The following is a 23,665-nucleotide window of genomic DNA, read 5'->3' on the forward strand; positions in this document are numbered from 1 at the left end:
AATTTTAAAGCCAGCCTGGGCAACTTAGCTAAATGCTCTCTCACATAAAATTTTAAAAGGGTTGAGATTGTAGCTCAGTGTTAGGGTACTTGCCTAGCAGGCACCAGGCCCTGGGTTCTATCCTTCAAGTTTCTTTCCTTCCTTTCCTCAGCTGATCACCAGAATGGACCTTAATATACTTAGCAAAAGCCTCTGACTTTACCTTTGCTTACCTCTAGAGCCTAAAAAGGCTCTATCTATGGTATTATTCAGTCCTAAATATTTTCTTATTTCCATTATGATTTCTTCTCTAACACATATATTATTTAGAAGCATGTTTCCAGCAAATATAGCAGCATGTGACCTAGACCCAGCTACCTAGAAAGATGAGGTAGGAGGATCAGTTGAGCTCAGGAGTTCAAGGTCAACCTAAGCAATATAGCTAGACCCCAGTATTTAAAAAAAAAAAAAGAATTGCTGATGATATGGTCTTATATCTAAAAGATGCAAAAAAAAAAAAAATTCCACCAGAAGACTTCTAGAGCTGATAAGTGAATTAGCAAAGTAGCAGGATACAAGATATACAAGATCAACACTCATAAGTCAACAGCTTTCCTATACTTCAATAGCAATTCTGCTGAGAAAGAAATGAGGAAAACTATCCCTTTCACAATAACCTAAAAACAAAAACAAAAGCACACAAACAAAAAACCAAACTTGAGAATCAATCTAACTATAGCAATAAAAGATCACTATAATGAAAGTTATAGAATATTGAAGAAAGAAATTGAAATGACTTTGGAAAACACTGAAGAAAGAAACTGAAATGACCTTGGAAGACCAGAAAACCTCCCACGTTCTTGGAAAGGCATAATTAATATTGTCAAAATGCCCCATACTACCAAAAGCAATATATATATTCAATGCAACCTCCATCAAAATAACAATAACATTCCTCAACAGAACTAGAAAAAAATCTTTAAATTCATTTGAAAGAATAAGAGAACTAGAAGAGCCCACCCCCCCCAAAAAAAAAATCCTGAGCAAGAAAATAGATGCAGCAGGCATCACAATACCCAACTTCAAATTATAGTACAGAGCTATAGCAACAAAAACAGCATAGTATTAGCATCAAAATAGACATGAAGACCAATGGAAAAAAATAGAAAACACAGAGAGAAACCCATATATTTATAGCCACCTGATACTTGACAAAGGTAACAGAAATAAATGTTGGGGAAAAGATAGCCTTTTTAACAAATGGTCCTGGAAAAACTGGATATCCAGGGCTAAGGTTATAGCTTAGTGGTAGAACACTTACCTAGCACATGTGAGGCACTGGGTTTGATCTTCAGTACCACATAAAAATAAATAAATAAAGTAAAGGTATTGTGTTCCATCTACAACTAAAATAAAATAAAATAAACCCTGTATATCCATATGAAAAACAATGAAATTAGATTCCCATCTTTCACTCTGCACAAAAGTCAAATCAAAATGGATCAAAGACATAGGAATTTAACCAGAAACCTTACACCTGTTAAAAGAAAACAGAGGGTCAACATTCTATCATATAGATGCAGCTACTGACTTCCTTAACTAGACCCTTCAACCTCAAGAAATAAAACCAAGAATCACTAAATGAGATGTGATCAAGTTAAAAAGCTTTTACACAGCTAAGGAAATGATTAAGAGCATGCAGAGCCTACAGAATGATAAAATATTTGACAGTTGCTCCTCTGACAGGGGATTAATATCAAGAATATACAAAGAACTCAAAAAAACTTAACACCAAAAAACCTCACAAATTGATCAATACATATGCAAAAGAACTAAACAGAGGTTTCTCAAAAGAAGAAACGCAAATGGCCAAGAAATATATTAAAACATGTTCAGCATCTCTAGTTAACAGGGAAAAACAAATCAAAACAATGCTAAGATTTCCTTTCACTCCAGTCAGAATGGCAATTACCAAGAACACAGTAATAGCTGGGCACAGTGGCACATGCCTATGATCCCAGCAATTTGGGAGGCTGAGTGAGGAGGATCGTGAGTTCAAAGCCAGCCTCAGCAACTTGATGAGGCCTTAAGCAACTTAGCAAGACCCTGTATCAAGATAAAAAAAATAAATAAAACAGACTGGGGATGTGGCTCAGTGGTTAAGTGCCCCGGGTTCAATCTCTAGTACCAAAAAAACAAAAACAAACAAACAAACAAAAACAAAACAAAAAACCCAAACAAAAACAAAACAAAAAACATCAAAAACAAAAACACAATAATATAATGCTGACAAGGATTTAGGGAAAGGTACACTAGTATACTGTGGTAGGACTACAGATTAGTACAATCACCTTGGAAAGCAGTATGGAAATTCCTCCAAAAACTAAGAATGGAACCACTTTATTAGCCAGTTATCCCACTGGTATTTACCCAAAAGAAATAAACTCAGCAGACTATGGCAATACAGCCATATCAATATTCATAGCAGCGTAATTTATAATAGACAAATTATGGAATCAGGGGCTGGGATTGTGGCTCAACAGTGGAGCGCTCGCCTAGCACATGAGAGGCCCTGGGTTCGATCCTCAACACCATACAGAAATAAATAAAACAAAGGTATTAAAAAATAATAAAAAATTATGGAAACAGTATACTATGCTCCATAAGGTCGAATTTGTTATATGCATTATTCAGTCCTCTATTTTCTTGTTGGTTCCCTTCCCTATGCTGTTCTATGGATTATTGAAAAAGCCATATTAAAATCTTCTACTTTGATGATGGGTTGGTATATTTCTCACGTTTTATTAATTCTTGCTTTAGATATTTTGAGTCTGTTATCAGATGGATATAAATTTTAAATTGGTTTATTTTCCTAATGTACTGAGACTCACTCTCTATGTCATCTTCTTTATCTGCAATAATAACACTACTATAAAATATAAGTTTTATCAGCATAGTATGCCTTTTCTGACACTTATAACTTCTGTATCCTTATCTTTTAACACTCCCCCCCCCCCCCCCCCCCCCGCTACTGGGGATTGAACCCAGGCCTGTATACATGCTAGGAAAGTGCTCTACTGCTGAGCCACATCCCCAGCCCTGTATTCTTATCTTTTAGATGTCTTTTGTAAATAGCAGTTTCCCATTTCAAAAGTCAGACTAATATATTCTCTTTTGCAGGAAGTACTTAGTTCATTAACATTTGTTTGAAATTACAGCTGTCATCTTAATTTGTGTTATTTGTCATACATCGTCTATGGTTCTTTTTCTATTCTTTCCTACTTTCTTACTTGATTAGAAGGTTTTTTCCTTATTAATTTTTACCTCTGAAATAAACATAGTTTATTAATAAATAAACTTACCAATTAAAAATATTCAGTATATTTGCCCTCATCCCAAATGACACAAACTTAAACACTATTTACTCCCTTCCAACTTCATGCTACTGTTGCCATGTATTTTAATTCTAACTTTTTGATTTTCTTTTTTGCTGTGCTGGGGATGGAACCCAGGGCCTTGTGCATGCTAGGCAAGTGCTCTATCACTAAACTACTTCCCCAGCCCTCTTTACTTTTTAATGACCACAAACAATATTTTTATAGTTATTTTTATGTTTGCCCAGGAAACAGCCACGTATTTACAATATTTACTACTTTCTAGACTCTTAATTCCTTCTTCTGTTTCCTATCTTCCATATGGGATCACTTTCCTTCTAGGGGAAGAATAGTATCACCTTTCCAAAGAAATCAGAAGTGTTGGAATCAGAAGTGTTTCAGATTTCTAAATATCTGCATATACAAAATGAGATATCTTGAGAGGCAATTCTAAACATGAAATTCATCTATATACTTTACATATGCAGCCTGAAGGTAACTTTATACAATATTGTTAGTGAACCTTTGTTTCAACTGTGACCCATCACATGAGGTTAGGTATGCAGTCTTCCATTTGTGATGACATGCTGGTGCTCAAAAAGTTTTAGATTCTGGAACATTTCAGATTTTATGGTTGAGGGATATTCAACCTATCTTTCTTTAGAATTTCTTCCTACTGGCAAACTGGTTTTGAAGGTCTTAAATGCCTCTATTTCACCTAAGTTTTAAAGATTTTCATTAGATAACACATTCTAGATAGAAAGTTATTTTCACTCAGTAACATGAAAAGAACATTCCATGGTTTTCTTTCTTTCCTTTTTTTTTTTAAGTTGTAGACGGACACAATACCTTTATTTTATTTATTTATTTTTATGCAGTACTGGGGACAGTACCCAGGGCCTCACCATGTTAAGCAAGTGCTCTATCACTGAGCTATAGCCCCAGTCCCATGGTTTTCTGACTACAATCACTGCATTTGAGAATCAAATGCCAGTCTTTTAATTCATTAATTCTACCTTTAGCTGTGTCTAATATGCTGATAAACCTCTGCTTAAATCTGAATCTGTCCCTCAGCTTGAACAGTTATCATAAATGCATAGCTATGTAAATGTTTGAATCTTTACTTGAGCAAAGCAAATGCATATAGTTTAAAAATTCATGTAATATAAATGATAAAATATAATTTTTGACCCACCTTGCTCCATTCTACCCAATCTTCCTCCACGGAGGCAATTTATTTCTTTTATATTGATATCTTTTGATCCAGTTTTAGACATTATTTACATTCTATTACAGGGAATGAGAATTCAGCTCTCTAATACCACATTCTGTTTTCTCTTTCCATCCTTCTAACACAGTTATGATTTTTGTTTAATTCAGTGTTCAGTATTCCCATGATATCAATGCATAAGTTATTGATTCCATTTTCTGATTCCATGCAGTACTGCTGCTGCTATCTACTGTTTTCAGTCATAACACGATATTTTACTGAGTTTAGTTAGGTTTGGACTGAGTTGCTCATTTCCCTTAGAACTGTATTTTTTGGACATCTATCGGAGCTCTTAAAGATATGTATTTGGGGCTGGGGCTGTAGCTCAGTGACAGAGCGCTCGCTAGTATGCGTGGGACACTGGGTTCGATCCTCAGAACCACATTAAAAAATAAAATAAAGGTATTCTGTACACCTACAGCTAAAAAATAATTTTTTAAAAAAAGATATGTATTTCTGGAGGAACTGTATTGCTTTCTACCAAGAACTTTGAGGCACCATTAATATGGAATCACTCTAAGTTAAATTATTTGCTTAATTAATTAATTTTTCAAATTATCTATGTAGTGAGAATTTGGGCTACAACTTGAGGGAAGGTTTGTGATTTCAAAATGTCAGAGGTGATTTCCTTGGAAAGGAGCAAGATTATTTCCCATTCACTTTTTTTAAAAAAATTATACATGGATACAATACCTTTATTTTATTTTATTCATTTTTATGCAGTGCTGAGGATCGAACTCAGTGCTTCACACATGCTAGGCAAGTGTTCTACCACTGAGCCACACTCCCAGCCCCACCTCCTTCTCTTTTACGGCATTTTCCTTTGGGATTCCAAATTAATTGAAAAGTTCCCTACCAGACTTCTTACCTTGGACAGACCAGTCACTTTCTCTTCTTTCCTCTAGAAGGTACAAATCTAAACCTCATGTTTTAAAAAACCATATAAAATAATAAGAGTCCCCTACATCCCTGTCATCTTATTAAGATGCTATTGCTTTTTCATTATTTTATATGGTTTTTAAAAATAATTATGATAAAGGGAAATTCTTAGGTTTGATTAGCATCTTAATTAGAAGCAGAAATCCTATTATAAACAATAAACTTAGTTTTAGCTAATAAATATTTAAATTATTTGTGAATTTGTTTATTTCTTTGCTATTTATTCTAGTTTGTTATTTTATGGAAAATTTTATATGGGTAGGATGGTGACACATTCACGATTTGAATCTAATACCTCAGAGGACCTAACACTACTCTTGTAGGTTTCCCAGATATTTAATGAATGAGCTAAAAAAAAAAAAAAAAAAAAAAAAGTTTCTAACTTAATCTCTCTGCCTCTGAAAAAAAATGTAAAAAATTTAGCAGAGTAACAAACAGTCCTAAATAAAACCAAATCAAAATCAACATAAAATAAAAGCTACCATTTCACCTTGGATATGAAAATTTGGAAAATGATAAAATCAGGGAGGGAAGTTTAGGTCCTTTGTATACACATATCTGATAAAAAGAGACCAAAGACCTCTCAGAGGGACATCTAAGTAACCTCAAAAGCTTTTAACCTGAACAACATACAAACAATTCTTCAGCAAAGTACATCTGATTTGAAATAATACGGTTCTGAATGAGTTTGAGTAATGACTAGGAAAATGGAGAAAAGATATCCATTAGAAGATCTGTAAAAGGGAAAACCAATAAGATTTGCTGATTTATTACAGACTATAAGGAAGAAGGGAGAAATACAGGAGTGAGGATACCATTTATAGAAATAACAAAGTCCAACAAGGTTCCTAGCTTTAGGAAATTACTGGGTCCATCTCAGATACAGTGAATTTGAAATGATAATGAATTAGCTGCTCTCTCATCTGAGTTCAAAAAGTTATCATGTGTCCTGTACAGAAAAGTGTATTATACCACTTTGTACTCTATTCAGTTGTTAAAAAGTTTTCCTTCCTTATTACATAAAAGGCACCTCAAACAATGAATGTATGATAGGAAAAAAGAAAAAACAACAACAAAAAAACCTTTAGTTGGTGGCAACACCAGATAGCAACCTAAGAGACAGAACACAGCTGGAGTAAAACAGGAAAGTAAAAGTCACAGAAATTATTTTCAGCCTAAATACCTGAGGATTTTTGGCTCTTTTGTAAATAATTCCACAGTCAGCACTTGTATTCCTTAAGAATGTATCATCATGTACATTTCAGGTTACATATCGAAAACACAGATGGTTTATTCATTTTGAGGGCTTTGTCTTTCCTGTAAAAGGGCACCAAAAGTCCAAAGTATACTTCTTAATTTGGCTAACACAAATCACAAGGAGTTAACTTGGTCAAGACTTGGCCCCCAAGCATGTGCAACTTTATAGGAACAGACAGAGACACACATAAAAATGTAGAAACAGATCATCGTGCTTTTTAAGAACAGAACGATGATGTTTTGTTGGCATTATCAACCAAGTCACCAAATTTGATCATTTCCAAAATGCTAATCCGTCTTAGAAGAATGAAAAATTGTAAAAAAGCAATGCTAGTTCCAAAGTCAATATCCAGAGGAGTCCAAAGATGGTCATGTTACAGCAGCACTGTTAAAATCAGTGGGCAGTATCTCTTGATGAAGTACATGGCATTATTGGACAGAAACACTATTTTAGAAAGAAAACAACTAAGATTAGTTTTTTGTGATAGATATTGAGCTAATAAAATTCTAAAGACTGAAAGCCATTTATTATGGCTTTCATATTGAAACACAAGTTATCCACCTAATCAGAATTAATATAGGTCTTTTCTCTGACATAACAATCATTCTAGTTCATCTAATATATATAGACAGACATATAAGTCAAACAAAAAAATGGAGGGCTGAAAGTATAGCTTACTGGTACAAAGCACACACAAGGCACTGGGTTTAATCTCCAACCAAAGAAAAAAAGACAGGCTTAATAGACACATACCTGAGTATTTAATGGAAAGAGTATGAATGTTTGAATTTAAGTCTAAGCTATAAAATAAGGTGTATATATAAGCTACAATACATATAAGAAGTAACTTTCAGAAGCTGGGGTTATAGCTCAGTGATAGAGCTCTTGCCTCGCACAAATGAGGCACTGGGTTTGATCCTCAGCACCACATAAAAATAAAGATATCGTATCCATCTTTAAAAAAAATATATTTAAAAAAAAAGAAGTAACTTGCAGGGGTGGAGTTGTAGCTCAGTGGTGGAGCGCTTGCCTGACGTGTGAGGCACTGGGTTCCATCCTCAGGACCACATATAAATAAATAAAATAAAGGGATTGTGTCCATCTACAACTAAAAAAAAAAAAGTAACTTTCAGATCTCCATGTTTCAATTTCCTCATTTGCACATTCAGAACCAACACCTGCCAAAGTCACTAGAAGTTGTAACTAAATTTATGGAAAACAACTAGCATCATATCAGGCATACAGTAGGCATTCCCACAAATTTTGGTCCTTAAATGTCTTAGTATCTTCTTGTACTAGGACACAAAGTTAATTTTAGGGACCTAAAATTAGTAATGATTTCTAAACTTCCTTCCAAAAGTACAATGGTTATTTAGTAAAAAATAAAGAACAACTGCTCTTCAGGCAGGTATAAAATACTATGAAGAAGTCTAATCAAATGAGAATACAGAACAGTAAATAGATGAACCATTAGAAAGTTAGGGATGTCTCTGGAAGAACAGATTCAGTGGTCCAAGTATGATGTAGAAGACAGGAAGAGAATACAGAATTTTTTTTTGAAATAATCTTGGCATAAAGGAAAGGGGAATAAGCAGTGGCTGAAGAAGGCAGTCTCTGGACCAGATTGGTATAGTTTTCTGATAGGATAAAACTGAGCAAAGGTTAAAGCTATTGGAAGGAGATGAAATAATAGAGCAAAATCCTGAAGATAACTGGGGGTGACATGAAAGGGAAGACCAAGATCAGAGGAACAGCGACTAGATAAGTCTGTTTTGAACTATGGGTACAACTGCAGTTGATTCTGTAATTAGAAAAAATGAAAAAGTGAGAAAGTTCATCCTGAGTAGCCTCTGTGTATCTAGAGACTAAAAGATGTAGATCATCTGCTATGAAGGAAGGGAATGGGTAGAGCTAGCCATATGAGAAAAGAACATTTCAGTTTCATTGACTTTCTTTGTTTCTTTGGTGCTGGAGATCAAACCAAGGGCCTTACACATACTAATACCACTACTGAATTAAAATTGGGCACAAATACTTCATTTGTAAGAACAAACCTAAACCAGGAATGAATATTTATAATTTTACTATAATATTCTAGGAAGTAACTTCTCATGACAACCAAGTAGTTGGAGCATTACTGTCATGTTTTATAGCTTGATAAACTGAAATTCAGAAAGAAAATATAAATTATCTAAGATAGTTAAGATTTCATGCCAAAACTCCCTTTCAGCTGCCACACATTTGTTTCTTAAAAACAAAAACAAACAAACAAACAAACAAAAAACAAATTTACTGAATACTGTATGTATTATAAGATAGTTTCATTTATTCTTTTTCTGACTCAGGCATAAAAAGAAGCAAAATAAAGTTAGAAAAGGAATTCCAATAATGACTACGTAAGAACATTTAACTTAAAAGAACTAAATTGAAATGGCCCGGGGCTGGGGATGTGGCTCAAGCGGTAGCGCGCTCGCCTGGCATGCGTGCGGCCCGGGTTCGATTCTCAGCACCACATACAAACAAAGATGTTGTGTCCGCCAAATACTAAAAAATAAATGTTGAAATTCTCTCTCTCTCTACCTCTCTCTCACTCTCTCTTTAAAAAAAAAACAAAAAAAAAGAAAGAAATGGCCCTGGTTACAAAAAAGAAAGAAAGAAAAAAAAATGGGTTTTGGGCTGGGGATGTGGCTCAAGCAGTAGCGCGCTCGCCTGGCATGCATGCTGCCCGGGTTCGATCCTCAGCACCACATACAAAGATGTTGTGTCTGCCAACAACTAAAAAATAAATATTAAAATTCTCTCTCTCTCTCTAAAAAGTTTTGTTCAGTTTTGTGCTTTTGTGGTGCTAGGAATGGAACTCAAGTCCTGGGGCATGCCAGGCAAGCATTCTACCACTGAGCTACACTGCCCGCCAAGCACTAAAAAGGTTTTTAAGAAATCAATATGTTATGGATGGTGGGTAATGTAAAGCAATAAAATACTAAAGACTAAAAACTATGTAATGATGGGCTGGGGATATGGCTCAAGCGGTAGCGCACTCGCCTGGCATGCATGCGGCCTGGGTTCGATCCTCAGCACCACATACAAACAAAGACGTTGTGTCCGCCAAATACTAAAAAAAACTAAATATTAAAAAATTCTCTTTCTCTCTCCCTCTCTCTTTAAAAAAAAAAAAAATGTAATGATTCTATCACAACTATTGAAAGCCTAAATGGGAGGGGGGAACAGTAATCCAGGAATAGAAAGTAAAAACAATAAAAATTGTTTCTAATTACACCCCCAGCCCCCACTTTTTTTTTTTTGTACTAAAGATTGAAGCCAGAGGCACTTAACCACTGAGCCACATCCTCAGCTCTTTTTACTTTTTATTTTCACTAAGTTGCTGAGGCTGGCCTTGAATCTGCAATCCTTCTGCCTCAGTCTCCCAAACCTCTGGGATTACAGACATGTGCCATCATGCCTGGCTCCCTGGTAGACTATTGGCATGTTACAGATTAGAATCCAAATTAACTGAATTGAATCTGAAAATAGCACATTGTGTGTGTGTTTGTGGTACTGGAGATGGAACCCAAGGCCCTGCAAATATTAGGCAAGCACTCTACCAACTGAGCTACCTCTTCAAAGCTGAAAAATACAGGTTTTCATCTCTAATTTATGACTCAACAAATGAAATCAGAGAAGACATTTTATTGACCACTCCTAAAGTTTGTTCATAAGGGGGTGTGGGAGGACACACTGACATCACACAAAATGTTTACCACAGTGACAAGTTGCAAGTATGCAAATGCACATAAAAAAACAATGAAATACCCATGAGATGTTAAAATATATTTAAAATGACATTTGAAGAATTTTTTGTTTTAATTGTACACAATACCTTTTATTTTATTTTTATGTGGTGCTGAGGATCGAACCTAGCACTCAGCCCATGTTAGGCAAGTGCTCTACTGCTGAGCCACAACCCCAGCCCCGACATTTGAAGACTTTTTAATGACATGATATAGTAAATATCAGATGTTCTGGTCACACAGCATCATTCTTTTCCTAAGGACATGACATACTGGTTTTCTTTTGGAGAATTACAGATCAAGGGTTAGGCACATGACCCTAAGCACTGCTAATAGAGACTGTCCCAGAATCTTGAATTTTGAGCAGAATGTTGTATGGGCAGAAGGAACACGGACAGAAGCCATCAATTGCAGCAGTGGTATCCAATGGAGAATCTCCAGGGAGTTTCAGAAATACTTTTGGAGCCTGTTAGAATCAGAGATTATTTCAGAAATCTTCCTGAAACTAGTTGGTTCTTTTCTATTCCAAGTTCTTAAGCCTCCCCACTGATTCAGGGAGCTCCCAAAGAGCCTTGCAATAAGTCTCATTTTTGTTTAAGTCTGTGTTATCTCCAGCTTGTAACCAGAGAACACTAATTGATACACATGGAACATACTTTATAATCCAGAACAAACACCAAACAACTCGGGATACGAAACTCTATGCCAATACATAAACAAGAGATCTATTCATAAATTTTTATCTGGATATAAACATAAAGAATAGGGAGTGAGGAAGATACAGCCACATTTTGACACTATATCTGATCAACTTCAACCCAGACTCCTTTGCATAGAAATCAGTGGCCTAATATGTAAAAAATTCTCTAAAATTCAAGTGTAATTATATTGTAAATTTATGTTTTTGGTTCTCATTAGATTTTCTTTGAAAAATTTTATCTGTAGAAATGTGCATTTGTGGGCTGGGGATGTGGCTCAAGCGGTAGCGCGCTTGCCTGGCATGCGTGCGGCCCGGGTTCAATCCTCAGCACCACATACAAACAAAGATGTTGTGTCTGCCGAAAACTAAAAAATAAATATTAAAATTCTCTCTCTTTAAAAAAAAAAAAAAAAAGAAATGAAATGTACATTTGTAAGTAAAAGAGATTTTCTTAATCTAGAATTAGAAAAGTGCTATTTGTTGGAATTACCTAGGGTAGTTTAAACATTAAAACAGACTGGAGTTGTAATGCTATGATTAATCAGTAATTTTCAGGGAACTTCTTTTGTCTCTATTTTTTTTTTTTTTAAGAATTTAAGTAGATGGACATAATACCTTTATTTTATTTATTTATTTATGTGGTGCTGAGGATTGAATCCAAGGACTCACACGTGTTAGGTGAGCAAAACTACCACTGTGTCACAATCCCAGCCCCTTGTCTTATTTAAATCTTCTTGGTATCTTATTTGATTGTTTGTTTTATCTTATCTATCTATTTACTTATTTTTTGAGAGTGGATCAGTCTTGCTATTGCTTAGATTTAGTGGGAGAGTCAAGACAATAAATGAATAAACAAAAAATAAAATAAATTTTAGATAGTAAGTGCTATAAAACAAATAGGGTTGGCAAACCTTTTTTTATAAGTAGGCAAATATTGTAGGCATTGTGTATGGTGTATATTGTCTCTGTCATAGCTACTCATTGCCATGGTAGTGTGAAAGCATCCATAGACCTTGAACTCCTGGGCTCAAGCAACCATCCTGCCTCAGCCTCCAGAATAGCTGACCTTGAACTCCTGGGATCAAGCAACCATCCTGCCTCAGCCTCCAGAATAGCTGGAACTACAGGTATGTGGCAAAACGCCTGACTTTATAATTTGGGTGTGTGTGTATTTTAATTAATTTATTTATTTGAGATACTGAGGATTAAACCCAGGGGTACTTTACTGAGTTGCATCTTCAGCCCTTTATATTTTTTATTTTGAGATAGGGTCTTGTGAAATTGCCAAGGCTGGCCTTGAACTTGTGATCCTCCTATCTCAGCCTTTCGAGTAGCTGGGATTACAGGCATATACCATCACAAATGGCATAATTTATATTTTAAAAGAATTGCATGTAATTGAATAAAGACTCTTAAAAAATTCAAGGGCTGGGGATGGGGCACAAGTGTAGCGCGCTCTCCTAGCATGCGTGAGGCACTGGGTTCGATTCTCAGCACCACATAAAGATACTGTGTCCACCTAAAAAAAAAAAAAAAAAAAAAAAACCCTAAAAAATAAATATTAAAAAAATTCAAATCATGAGAAATATAAAAGATTTCTCCTTTATTTTCTCACCCCCACCTGTCATTGCTCTGTGACCCAGCAGGGCCCAGGCACTTATCATTAGGACTGTTCAATAAGAAGGTTTACAGGGGCTGGGACTGTGGCTCGCCTAGCAAGTGAGAGGCCCTGGGTTCGATCCTCAGCACCACATAAAAATAAATAAATAAAATAAAGATATTGTGCCCAACTACAACTAAAAAATAAATATTAAAAAAAAAAGAAGGTTTACAGCTGGGTATGATGGTGCACACCTGTAATCCTGGTGGCTTGGGAGGCTGAGGTAGGAGGATTATGAGTTCAAAGTCAGCTTCAGCAACTTCGAGGCTCTACACAATTTAGCAAGACCCTGTTTCAAAATAAAAAAATAAAAGAAGGGCTGGGATATGGCTCCATGGTAAGCACCAACTGATTGCATCACATAAGACATCAACTGAAGACAGGGCATTTTCCTGTAACAATATGATTCTTGCTCTGGGATATTCAAGATTATCTGCAAATTCCAAAGGAGTGCCACAAAACACTCAAAACCAGAATTTATTTTGATTTTTAAAATACGTGTGTATACTGATGCTGGGAGCATAACTCTGTGGTAGAATAGTTACTCAGTATGTGCCAGGCCCTGTATTTGATCCCCAGCACAGCACCCCTCTCCCCTACCATACTGTACATTTGTATAACAGCACATACTTCATAGTAAAAACGTATAGTACTTGGAAGGAACTTAACAAATAAGCCTGAAAAGTCAATGCCAAAGGTTGTAAATCAACATCTTAAACAGTGATCCAACAACCCTTTGGGTAGAAGCAATTATTCCAGGCAGCCCAGGAGTTTATACCAAGACAACTTAGTGAGAGGCACAGACAGGATTCTAACCCAGGCTGACTAGCTCAAGAAAGGCACTCAAGTGCTTTTAACCAGCTCTGCTAAACTAATCCTCCATGATCATCTCCAAGCCTTGGTTGAGCATTATGTTTAGGAGATTTAAACAAACATCAGCCATCATCATGATACTATATCATTAAAAACAATGCTTTTTTTCCATTAGCTCTAGTTACATTTTCGTGGTGATATTTTACCTTTTGTAACAGCCAGATGAAAATAGGGTTCATGTTGTATGATTTTAACTTTAATACAGAAGTTTTCTAAAAGTCTCATAATAAGTGTTCAGCATGATATTTCAAAGAAATAAAGAAAAATCTAAAGCAATTTTTCATTCAGATATGTACTAGGAACAGTACTTTCTTGAGGGGGAGCAAGAGAAAAAATTATTATTATGAAAGTATGCACATTAGGTAACCTGTGTAGCTTATGGGAGGGGAAAAAACACAGCCAATTCAGGGTGAACAATTTCAAGTACTTTGACAAGAGAAAAATAAGCAATGAGAAATAAAAATACCCTTCAGGATTAAATAGAGATATCTCTATCTTTAGTCATGCCCTATAGCAAGGCTCAGAAAACTATGGTCTGTAGGCCAAATCCAATCCACTGCCTGATTTTGCAAAAAGGGTTTTATGGGAACACAGCTCTACCCATTCATTTACTCATTGTCTATGGATGCTTTCACACTACCATGGCAATGAGTAGCCATGACAGAGACAATATATACCATACACAATGCCTACAATATTTGCCTACTTATAAAAAAAGGTTTGCCAACCCTATTTGTTTTATAGCACTTACTATCTAAAATTTATTTTATTTTTTGTTTATTCATTTATTGTCTTGACTCTCCCACTGGAACACACACTTCATCTTCATAATGAAAGGGACTTAGTTCTCCACTGTATTCCTAGCACCTAGAACAGCGCACGACACATGGTATGCATTCAATAAAATTGTTGAATGAATGGCACTAAATGAGAAAGGGAAAAGAAAACAAGCATTACCCATTTTCCCTTTCTCTCCAAGTTGTACTCCAACTATTCAGCCCACCACTCCACTGAAGTTGGTCTTCTCAATTAGTCACTGAATTTATCACAATAAATCCAATAGTTAATTCTCAGTCCTTGCCTTACTTGACCCATCAGCAGTGTCTGACCTAGTTTGCATACACCTTTCTTCCTCACTCTTCATAAGCCTTTCAGACCACGGCACTCTCAGTTTTCCTCTCACTGTTCTGGTATTTCCTTAAGTCTCCTTTGCTGGTGCAGTCATATTTCCCCAACCTCTTCATGTTTGTCTGCTTCATGGCTTAGTCATTGAGATTTTTTTCTTATTCTACACTCACTCCTGGGTAAGTTAATCATTTAATTTCTATTCCCCCAAACCTGTTCCTTTATAGCTTTCTAGGTGCTAGGAATACAGTGGAGAACTAAGTCCCTTTCATTATGAAGATGAAGTGTGTGTTCCAGTGGGAGAGACAATAAATGAATAAACAAAAAATAAAATAAATTTTAGATAGGCATTTCAAACTTAATTAACCCAAAATTAAAACAATGCTTATCTATTCCCCCAAACCTGTTCCTTTACAGCTTTTGCCATCTCAATAAACAGGAACATCTTCCTTCCAGATGCTTAAACCCAAAATTCTTGGAGTCAACTCAGTTTCATTCTGGTTATCTTATAAACATATTCCAGGTAAATGATTACTTCTCACCCCCTCCACTGTTACCATCCTAGTCCATGTCACCAAAATCTCTTGCCTAATAATTGTAACTCACTCCCTTAGACTCTCTCAACAGAGCAGCCAGAGTGATCATGTTTAAAATGTAAATTACAGGTTCAACAGCAGCTCTCCCACTTGAAGTCACATAATTTGGTCCTCTGAAATCTATTTGCATTTTTATTCCCTCCATACCAGACACAGGACTCCATGCAGAAGCAAGCCAAGCATGCTTCCATGGCTCTTCTGGTTGAATCCAAAGAATCCAGAATAAGACACTTTAATGAAATACTGTGTCACCTAATTCTCAAAACAACTCTGTGAACTAGTTATCATTTCTCCCACTTTCAGATCAAGAAAGTGCGCCTGGCATGGTAGTGCACAGGTGTAATCCCAGCTACCTGGGAAGGTGACACAGGAGGATCATCAGGTTCAAGAACTTGTCTCAAAACAAAATAGAAAGGGCTAGTGGTAAGGCACTTGCTTACCACGCACAAGATGCATGAGGCCCGGGTTTCAATCCCCAGCCAAATACACACACACAAGAAAAGTAAGGTTTACAGGTCACTTAGCTAACAAATATGGAGTTGGCGTTCAACTCAGATTAGTCTACACAGAACATGAGCTATGAGTGAACATTTTGAGGACTAAAAGGAAAGGATTCAGTGATGTTCCCTGAAATCACAGGTGTTCTAATAGTATGTGGTGACAACTAGTGAAGGATATGAGAAAGGGGAAGGAGTTCAGGCCAGTCTTGAACTTCAGAAGAGGAAGAATCAGAAGAGAAACGTGGGGGATCCAACATGGCGGCGAGTGGGGAGGCAGCGCTTTCAGTACCTCCCCAACAACAGGGTCAGAGAGACACATGGATACGCTTAGATTCGACCTGTTGAGAAACTCCTAGCAAAATTCCACTAAAGAGAGACCGGCCGGGAATTGGTAGGATTTTGGAGGTGACAGTTTGCGCTAGACGAGTGAATCTCCGCCACGCAGCGCAGAGGTCCAGACCCGCCAGCCGCTGCCAGCTGCTGCCCGCGTGACTCGGCGACTGTCAGCTGCCTGCACGCAGCCCCCGCGTCAGGGCGGATAGCCTCCGAGGCGCAGCGCAGCAGGAGCGGTGCAGGGACTCTAGGAAGAGGTCTCTCGCCAAGCCTTCATGAAATAGCGAACCAGGAGCTGAAACCAACCAGAGACAGACCAGTCCCACCCCTCCCTTCGGACACTCCGGCAAGGAGCCTGGGGCCCGCCATAGCAGAGAGGTGACATCACCAGAGTTCCGCCGACAGAATTCCTTCCCAGCGGAATCCACGTTAGCAGGTGTGTGACTCCCACCCCCCCCAGATACAAGCAGCCAGGAAACCTCGGGAATCTCTCCGGGGGCGTGTCTGTAGGGAAGCAGAGGGGATTCCAGATCCCCACATCCCCTTAACACCAGCGGCGACACCAAGATCTTAGCCGCCAGTTTCTGGGGGCGTGCCCACCAAAGGGGTCCGGAAAAATTAAACTGTTGGTTCCCAGATCACCCCACCACAGCACTGGGGCTTAGATGAATGACAGAGAGGGTGTTCATTGTTCGGGATATAGGACACGCGGTGGGGCTGCAAGTGTAATCAGATCCTTGGGGAACCGCCTCTGGTTAACAGGACCTGGCTGGCTGGCTGGGAGGAGGAATAGGGGGAGGGGCAGGATAAGTGAAAGGGCTCTGGACTAACAGGATTGAGAGACTCCCAGGAGCCACCTTACAGGGATTTCTGTCAGCACATAGAGGGCAGAAGCTAGGCTCAGAGGGCACAGCTCCGCCTATTGGAAGAGAAGAAAATGGGAATCAGCCATAGAACAGGGGATGCCAGCATGGCAGAGATCTGATGTCATCGGAGAGCGGCCGAGGAGAGAACTTCATCGGTGCCAGCGGCGACAGAAACAGTTGGTCTCCTGGTAGGGAGGGTGAGTCACAGATACCCGAGTCTCTCTCGCTTTGTCGTAGAGCCAGAGGGGAGGAGCGGGGCCGCCGCCCCCGCCCGCAAGGTAGGCAGACCTGCGACCAACCTGCAGATCAGGCCCAGGGGTCTGCGGGCGTGGTAGGAGGGGCAGGACAGAGCCGCCGCCCGCGCCAGCAAGGTAAGCAGACCTGCGACAGACCAGCGGATCAGACCCAGCGGCCTGCCAGCGTGGTACACACTTCACCCCAACTGGAGTAGGGGCAGAGCAGAGCCTTCGCCCGCGCCCAGATCAGGCCCAGCGGCCCACCTGTGTGGTGTTCAAGTGACCCCAATTGGAGTGGGGGCGGAGCGGAACTGCCACCCGTGCCCGAAAGGTGGGCAGACCGGCGACCAACCTGCAGATCAGGCCTAGCGGTCCCCGGGCGTGGTAGGAGGGGCAGGGCAGAGCCTTTGCCCCCACCTGCAAGGTAGGCAGACCTGCGACAAAACGGCGGATCAGGCCCAGGGGTCCGCGGGCATGGTAGACACCTCACACCAATTGGAGGAGGGGCAGAGCAGAGCCCCCGCCCGCACCTGCAAGGGAGACTTTTCAACTATACAAGAGCAATATAAATATATAGGGGGGGGGAAATTTTCAAAAACACAACAGTTTCACCAAGAAGAAAGAAACGCAAGCAGTATGAAAAGACAAGGAAAGAAAGGACTACAAGCAATGCAGGTCAACTCAACTTTAGAAGAGGTAACAGCTGCAGCAGATGGAATGTCAGATAAAGAATTCAGGATATATATGCTTCAGATGATCTGGAGTATCAAGGAAGACATTAGACAGCAAAATCAGACAATGAAAGATCACTTCGACAAGGAATTACACAAACAAATCCAGGAAGCAAAGGATCAACTATACAGGGAGATAGAGGTTATAAAAAACAAACAAACAGAAATCCTAGAAATGCAGGAAGCAATAAACCAACTTAAAAACTCAATGGAGAATACTACCAGCAGAGTAGAACACTTAGAAGATAGAACATTAGACAATGAAGACAAAGTATTTCAACTTGAAAAGAACATAGACAGCTCAGCAAGACTGTTAAGAAACCATCAGCAGAACATCCAAGAAATATGGGATAACATTAAGAGACCAAACTTAAGAGTCATTGGGATACAGGAAGGTATAGAACTCCATACCAAAGGAATGAGCAATTTATTCAATGAAATAATACGAGAAAACTTCCCAGACTTGAAGAATGAGACAGAATCCCAAATTCTAGAAGCCTACAGGATGCCGAATGTGCAAAATTATAAGAGATCCACACCTAGACACATTATAATGAAGATGCCCAACATACAGAATGAGGAGAGAATTTTAAAAGCTACAAGAGAAAGGAAGCAGATTACATTTAGGGGTAAGCCAATCAGGATAACAGCTGATCTTTCAACACAGACTCTGAAAGCTAGAAGATCCTGGAATAACATATTTCAAACACTGAAAGAAAATGGGTTCCAACCAAGAATTGTGTATCCAGCGAAATTAAGCTTCAGGATGGAAGATGAAATTAAAACCTTCCACGACAAACAAAAGTTAAAAGAATATGCAGCTAGAAAACCATCTCTTCAAAACATCCTCGGCAAAACATTACAGGAAGAGGAAATGGAAAATAACAATGAAAACCAACAGTGGGAGGTAGGACAGTAAAGGGGGGGGGGAATAATCAAAGAGGAAAACAAACCATGTTTAGTAACATAAATAAACAAATATGGCTGGAACAACAACCCATATCTCAATAATAACCCTAAATGTTAATGGCTTAAACTCACCAATTAAGAGACACAGGCTAGTAGAATGGATCACAAAACAAGACCCAACAATATGCTGCCTAAAGGAGACGCATTTGATAGGAAAAGACATACATAGGCTGAAGGTGAAAGGTTGGGAAAAATCATATCACTCATGGACTTCGGAAACAAGCAGGAGTGTCCATACTCATATCAAATAAAATAGATTTCAAGCCAAAGTTAATCAAAAGGGATAAAGAGGGACACTACATACTGCTTAAGGGAACCATACACCAACAAGACATAACAATCATAAATATATATGCCCCAAACAATGGTGCAGCTATGTTCATCAAACAAACTCTAATAGACCATCATACAATAATCATGGGAGACTTCAACACACCTCTCTCGCCACTGGACAGATCTTCCAAACAAAAGTTGAATAAGGAAACTATAGAACTCAACAACACAATTAATAACCTAGACTTAATTGACATATATAGAATATATCACCCAACATCAAGCAGTTACACTTTTTTCTCAGCAGCACATGGATCCTTCTCAAAAATAGATCATATATTATGTCACAGGGCAACTCTTAGACAATATAAAGGAGTAGAGATAATACCATGCATCCTTTCTGATCATAATGGAATGAAACTGAAAATCAACGATAAAAGAAGGAAGGAAAAAGCATACATCACTTGGAGAATGAACAATAGGTTACTGAATGATCAATGGGTTATAGAAGACATCAAGGAGGAAATTAAAAATTTCTTAGAGATTAATGAAAACACAGACACAACATATCGGAATCTATGGGACACATTGAAAGCAGTTCTAAGAGGAAAATTCATTGCTTGGAGTTCATTCCTTAAAAAAAGAAAAAAACCAACAAATAAATGATCTCATACTTCATCTCAAAATCCTAGAAAAAGAAGAGCAAAACAACAGCAAAAGAAGTAGAAGGCAAGAAATAATTAAAATCAGAGCTGAAATTAATGAAATCGAAACAAAAGAAACAATTGAAAAAATTGACAAAACTAAAAGTTGGTTCTTTGAAAAAATAAACAAAATCGACAGACCCTTAGCCATGCTAGCGAAGAGAAGAAGAGAGAGAACTCAAATTACTAGCATACGGGATGAAAAAGGCAATATCACAACAGACACTTCAGAAATACAGAAGATAATCAGAAATTATTTTGAATCCTTATACTCCAATAAATTAGAAGATAGTGAAGGCATAGATAAATTTCTTAAGTCATATGATCTGCCCAGATTGAGTCAGGAGGATATAGACAACCTAAACAGACCAATATCAATTGAGGAAATAGAAGAAACCATCAAAAGACTACCAACTAAGAAAAGCCCAGGACCGGATGGGTATACAGCAGAATTTTACAAAACCTTTAAAGAGGAACTAATACCAATACTTTTCAAGCTACTTCAGGAAATAGAAAAAGAGGGAGAACTTCCAAATTCATTCTACAAGGCCAACATCACCCTGATACCTAAACCAGACAAAGACACTTCAAAGAAAGAAAACTACAGACCAATATCTCTAATGAACCTAGATGCAAAAATCCTCAATAAAATTCTGGCGAATCGGATACAAAAACATATCAAAAAAATTGCGCACCATGATCAAGTAGGATTCATCCCTGGGATGCAAGGCTGGTTCAATATACGGAAATCAATAAATGTTATTCACCACATCAATAGACTTAAAAATAAGAACCATATGATCATCTCGATAGATGCGGAAAAAGCATTCGACAAAGTACAGCATCCCTTTATGTTCAAAACTCTAGAAAAACTAGGGATAACAGAAACATACCTCAATAGTGTAAAAGCAATCTATGCTAAGCCTCAGGCTAGCATCATTCTGAATGGAGAAAAATTGAAGGCATTCCCTCTAAAATCTGGAACAAGACAGGGATGCCCTCTTTCACCACTTCTGTTCAACATAGTTCTCAAAACGCTGGCCAGAGCAATTAGACAGACGAAAGAAATTAAAGGCATAAAAATAGGAAAAGAAGAACTTAAATTATCACTATTTGCAGATGATATGATTCTATACCTAGCAGACCCAAAAGGCTCTACAAAGAAACTATTAGAGCTAATAAATGAATTCAGCAAAGTGGCAGGATATAAAATCAACACGCATAAATCAAAGGCATTCCTGTATATCAGCGACAAATCCTCTGAAATGGAAATGAGGACAACCACTCCATTCACAATATCTTCAAAAAAAATAAAATACTTGGGAATCAACCTAACAAAAGAGGTGAAAGACTTATACAATGAAAACTACAGAACCCTAAAGAGAGAAATAGAAGAAGATCTTAGAAGATGGAAAAATATACCCTGTTCATGGATAGGCAGAACTAACATCATCAAAATGGCGATATTACCAAAAGTTCTCTATAGGTTTAATGCAATGCCAATCAAAATCCCAACGGCATTTCTTGTAGAAATAGAGAAAGCAATCATGAAATTCATATGGAAAAATAAAAGACCCAGAATAGCAAAAACAATGCTAAGCAGGAAGTGTGAATCAGGCGGTATAGCGATACCAGACTTCAAACTATACTACAGAGCAATAGTAACAAAAACAGCATGGTACTGGTACCAAAACAGGCGGGTGGACCAATGGTACAGAATAGAGGACACAGAAACCAACCCACAAAACTACAATTATCTTATATTTGATAAAGGGGCTAAAAGCATGCAATGGAGGAAGGATAGCATCTTCAACAAATGGTGCTGGGAAAACTGGAAATCCATATGCAACAAAATGAAACTGAATCCCTTTCTCTCGCCATGCACAAAAGTGAATTCAAAATGGATCAAGGAGCTTGATATCAAATCAGAGACACGCCGTCTGATAGAAGAAAAAGTTGGCTACGATCTACATACCGTGGGGTCGGGCTCCGAATTCCTCAATAGAACACCCATAGCACAAAAGTTAATAACTAGAATCAACAAATGGGACTTACTCAAACTAAAAAGTTTTTTCTCAGCTAAAGAAACAATAAGAGAGGTAAATAGAAAGCCTACATCCTGGGAACAAATCTTTACTCCTCACACTTCAGATAGAGCCCTAATATCCAGAGTATACAAAGAACTCCAAAAATTAGACAATAAGATAACAAACAACCCAATCAACAAATGGGCCAAGGACCTAAACAGACACTTCTCAGAGGAGGACATACAATCAATCAACAAGTACATGAAAAAATGCTCACCATCTCTAGCAGTCAGAGAAATGCAAATCAAAACCACCCTAAGATACCATCTCACTCCAGTAAGATTGGCAGCCATTATGAAGTCAAACAACAACAAGTGCTGGCGAGGATGTGGGGAAAAGGGTATGCTTGTACGTTGCTGGTGGGACTGCAAATTGGTGCAGCCAATTTGGAAAGCAGTATGGAGATTTCTTGGAAAGCTGGGAATGGAGCCACCATTTGACCCAGCTATTCCCCTTCTTGGTCTATTCCCTAAAGACCTAAAAAGAGCATGCTACAGGGACACTGCTACATCGATGTTCATAGCAGCACAGTTCACAATAGCAAGACTGTGGAACCAACCTAGATGCCCTTCAATAGACGAATGGATAAAAAAAATGTGGCATTTATACACAATGAAGTATTACTCTGCATTAAAAAATGACAAAATCATAGAATTTGCAGGGAAATGGATGGCACTAGAGCAGATTATGCTAAGTGAAGCTAGCCAATCCCTAAAAAACAAATGCCAAATGTCTTCTTTGATATAAGGAGAGTAACTAAGAATAGAGTAGGGACGAAGAGCATGAGAAGAAGATTAACATTAAACAGAGATGAGAGGTGGGAGGGAAAGGGAGAGAAAAGGGAAATTGCATGGAAATGGAAGGAGTTATACAAAAGAACATACAAGAGGAAATGAGGGGAAAGGGAAAAATAATACAAGGGGGAGAAATGAAGGTCAGTAGAGGGGGTAGAGAGAGAAGAGGGGAGGGGAGGGGAGGGGAGGGGGGATAGTAGAGGATAGGAAAGGTAGCAGAACACGACAGTCACTACTATGGCAATATGCAAATCAATGGATGTGTAATTGATGTGATTCTGCAATCTGTATATGGGCTAAAAATGGGAGTTCATAACCCACTTGAAGCAAAGTGTGAAAGATGATATATCAAGAACTATGTAATGTTTTGAACAACCAAGAATAAAAAAAAATAATAAAAAAAAAGAAAAGAGAAACGTATTCAAGTCTAGAATGGAAAGTTTCAAAGAAAAGGGACGGGTGTCGAATGGACCTAGACATCCACAGGTCCGGGAGCCAAGCACCTGCCTCGCAGTAACCACACTTGTGGTGGATCCTGATTGTTGCAGTTGTTTTTAAAGACCCACCTTTTCCTGCCCATAATGCCGGTCAGAGACACCCTACCAGGTAC

At 38.1% G+C, this 23,665-nt stretch overlaps 1 protein-coding gene across 2 annotated transcripts in view; it reads right to left on the reverse strand.

The window, feature by feature from the left end:
* The window catches only part of Slc25a17 (solute carrier family 25 member 17), a 58,745-nt gene that overhangs the window by 34,491 nt on the left and 589 nt on the right, over nt 1-23,665 (reverse strand). Inside the window, exon 2 of one of the 2 annotated variants that reach the window (XM_058574251.1) lies at nt 13,163-13,257. The exons of the other annotated variant lie outside the window; for it this stretch is intronic. The gene's annotated coding sequence lies outside the window, so the exon portion shown is untranslated. The remainder of the gene's footprint in view (nt 1-13,162; nt 13,258-23,665) is intronic. 2 annotated transcript variants of the gene reach the window in all.

Source organism: Marmota monax, unplaced genomic scaffold, assembly GCF_021218885.2.
Source record: "Marmota monax isolate L192 unplaced genomic scaffold, Marmota_monax_Labrador192_F-V1.1 WCK01_AAM20220418_F8-fsc00051, whole genome shotgun sequence".
Taxonomy (NCBI): domain Eukaryota; kingdom Metazoa; phylum Chordata; class Mammalia; order Rodentia; family Sciuridae; genus Marmota; species Marmota monax.